Raw genomic sequence first — 4,040 nt, 5'->3', positions numbered from 1 at the left:
TATGTTGCAGTGCCGCCTTTTTATTTCTTGAAGGAACTGAAAAGCTCCACATAAATATAGACAAGTAGACCAGCACTCCAAATAAAAGAGTTCAACACACGGGGGTGCAGATCCTAAAAACTAAGCAGACCGCTTAGTCTTGAACATATAATCAAATACAGGCAGCACTAGTCCTCGGGTACCCAATAATCCAAGCTTGTTAATCCATTACTGTGCAACGTTTCAGATGCAATTATTACATATTTTGTCACAGTAATGGATTAACAAGCTTGGATTATTGAGTACCCGAGGACTAGTGCTGCCTGTATCTGGAGAGATTTTTTGCCATCGGTTTTGTACCCAAGTATTGGAAACCCCCCTTTCAAAATCCTGCGTTTGCCACTGAATCTAGGACACGATGCACCTTGAAAGTCTGACTGCAGGAGAGATCGTATGAAGATTGGACACCAAATTGTGTGCAGATTATGTGGAGATCATGTTCAGGGCTGCCGGGGAGAGTTTAAGGGAAATCGTACATAAATCGTACACATTGGCTGATCGTGTGCACATCGGTATGTGTGTGGGCACCTTTACAGCTAATTCAATGTTGAAGCAGTGCTGGTAATAACTATATTCCCCTTTCCTTGTTAGTCATTCATGTCTCTCCCAGCTGGCTGCCAATAGGTGGTCCTTATATTGTTCTGTAGAGGCTTTAATTAAGCCAGACTTATGCCCACCACCTCTGTACTTCAATAATGTTGCTGCACGCTGCTGATCTCATTATTGGGCAGACCAACCCCTAACAGCTTTACCTGCCTCCTGTCAGTCCAGTAAATAAGGATGGCCCCCACATAGGACTGGCTCTGACTCTGCTACCCCCTCCATTTCTCTACATAGCCCTATGGCATCCCTCCGTGATGACACCTGGTGCGTGGAGGGCTGTAGTGTGTGCGCCAACAAAAAAGTGGCATGGGCTTGCAGGTACGGGGTATGGGCTCGTGGGTAGGGGCTGTGGCCTCGCAGGTTACCCCCGGGGACCACTCTATGTGCAGTGCCTGCTCCCTCAGGAGCTGAGTGCTGCACATAATACTACAGCGAAACACCCAGCTCCTGTCACTAAGGAGGAGTTGGCTTTTTAGTGTCACCCCTCGGTGGGTGGTACCCGGGTGCTGCCCGCACCCCCCTTGTGAAGCCACTGACGTAGCAATAGCCATAGCAGCTCCAATGTCAGTCTCTGCTCTGTGACTAACCCCCGACTGTCAACCCCGGTACCACTGGACTTAGTACCAGTCGCCCATAGCCATAGCCCACACTGGCTGCACCGAGCCTGTCACCCTGCCATTGCCAGTAATCAAGCCCCTTACTGAGTGGCTTAGGGAGGATCAGGTCAGTCAGGGCTGGAGGGGGATCAGGATTCTGGGGTATATTTACTAAAGTGAGTTTTTAGAAGTGGAGATGTTGCCCATAGCAAACAATCAGGTGCTAGTTCTGATTGGTTGCAATAGGTAACATCTCCACTTCTAAAAACTCTCACTTTAGTAAATATACTCCTCTGTCTGTTATGGGAGTTGAGAATATATTTATACCTTCCCCACCTGCCCGTATAGCTCCCCTTTGCCTCTTCCCACCTAAGCCTCCCCGCACTACCCCACGCACCCCCCCAGAACTTTCTTAAATACCATATATGAGATGCTTCAATTACCTTCCCTGGGGCATGTTTCACCTCTGAACATAAATCATAATGTAAATAGGAATACTTATACAATCGCAATTCATTAAATATACATTTGTTAAACCTTTTTCCCAACAAACTTTGTATAACCCAAAATTATTATTTCTTACTTTAACTTTTTTTATACTCATTAAGGGGGTTACATAGCTATATGTCACTCTGGCCCCCATTTACCAACGAAGCATAACCCCTTTAGCGCTCGTTTAAGGGGTTATGGCCCTGATTCAGAGGTGGACGCAAGTGGACGTTCGCTCGTTCGGCGTACGAGCGAGGAAATGTAAATTCAAGCGCTCACTCGTAAGTTCGCTCGTAGCTAATCTTCCGCCCCAAAGTCTCCCAACCCCTCCTCTAGCTAACGAAAATAGCGACCGTCCATCTCCTATTTTGGTTGGAGGGAACGCTCGCACAAGTCCAAACCGGAAGTGGGCCTGTCATTTATAGTTTGCTTGCTATTTCATTCTGCCCACATACTGGAATCGATTCCTAGCAATCAGTATATTAATTAGCTTAATTGTTATTCACATCTTTGCAATCCGTTTTTTTTTACAATGTCAATAAACTTTATTATTGTTCGTGTGTGTCATTCCTTACGCTGAATACGTTCGTTTGTACCAAGGGGATGGTTTTTCAAAATTCAAAGTTGTTTTGAATGCTACTATTGTTTTGCGTAAGTTTATATGCAGATTTTGCATCTTTATTAATAATATTTAAATTAGCTAACGCATGTCACTGCCTCAAGCCTATAATAATTCACATTATATTTGTGAGGGTGTAGGTCACATGTCTCATACAATAACCAATCGAATGCGTTCTGTTATATTTCAAAGTACATTAGCCAATCATATTTTTTCTGGGCCCTTTATTAAAACTTTTTTTTCTGTAAAAAATCATTGCCATCATGAGAGCCGCAGCCTTTACAAGAAGAGAACTCCTGGTCCTCACAGATGTGATGGACCGGAGGATCACTGTTCTTCAGGCCCCCATCACAAACCAACACAAGCGGCTCGCCTATGCGGTGGTGATGCGCCGCATGCGATCTTTGGGCTACCGCCGCAATATCGGGCAGCTGGAAAGGTGGTGGTCTGATCTCCTCCGCAGGTCCCCCCACCTTTTGGCGAATTTGCGTGTGGAAATTCGCGACAGTAAGTATTTTTTTGGGGGTTTTTAAATGTAAGCCTCCATGCGTGTTCATGTTTTCCATCTAACCCTGTTTGTTTTTTTTGTACATCCCTGCGTGTGCATGTTTTCCATCTATCCCTGTTTGTTTATTTTGTACATCCCTGCGTGTGCATGTTTTCCATCTATCCCTGGGTTTTTTTTTGGAACATACCTGCGTGTGCATGTTTTTTTTTTTTGCTATTTAAATTTTGGACTGTGTAAATTGATAACAAAACCCCCCCCAAAAAAAACAGTAACATTTTTTAACCATCATTTAGGGGCTGAGTGCAGAGTACGACGTAGAAGAAGACAACATCGTCGCCCTCGTCCCCTATCCCCCACTCCCACCCAATCCTCCTCTCCCCAACCTTCACCAAATTCCCCCTCCACCCCAGACCGCCCAGTGCCTGAGGCCCATCCCTGTCCTATTATTCCCATCCCTCCCAATTCACCCTCCCCTCCCCCTCCCCCTCTCTTTTCATCACCCTCCCCTCCCCCCTCTCTTTTCCTCCCCCTCCACCCAGAGTCAAATATCCCCTCCTCAATCGGACCAGCACTGGCCCACCTCTGAGGGGGACGATGTGGTGCCTACAGGACCAGGCATCAATATGACCGGTATGTTTGCCTTTTTAACTATGTTTTTTTTTTGGCTTTTTGGTTGATGTTGTCCTTTTGCCTGTGCATTTCCAATTTGTTAAGTATTTCTAATGTTTAGGATATATATCTTGGCAAAACAATGTCTAGGATGTTTTCCCCTTACACATATCACACATGTCCAAACACTCATACTTGTGTCTATCTATTTTACGGTACCAACAAATGTATTGTTTTTGCCTACTTAGGCTTTTTTTTGTTTTTGTTTTTTAGGTCTAATTTTTAAAGTTAGTATTTAAATAATCTTTGTGTTTACCATTACTTTATTTTTATTGAAAAATGTAGATCTTTGTTGAAACTATAGTCTGATTTGTAAGTTGTTTGGTAACATATAAATTAAGGTGTCAGTTTAGTAATCCCTTTTTTTTAAAAAAAACCACAGAGGACCAGAGGCATTTGCAAACAATGCAGGACGGATTGCAAACCTTGAGGGCCCATCTCGTCGGGATGCTTGTGGTCGTTGATCACATGGTGGCGGTCCTTCGGCACTATTTTTTTTTTTGTTGAACACCCTGAA

The sequence above is a fragment of the Taudactylus pleione genome, unplaced genomic scaffold (assembly GCF_031769625.1).
Source record: "Taudactylus pleione unplaced genomic scaffold, aTauple2 ptg000573l, whole genome shotgun sequence".
Taxonomy (NCBI): Eukaryota; Metazoa; Chordata; class Amphibia; order Anura; family Myobatrachidae; genus Taudactylus; species Taudactylus pleione.
This window is presented reverse-complemented; position numbering follows the sequence as displayed.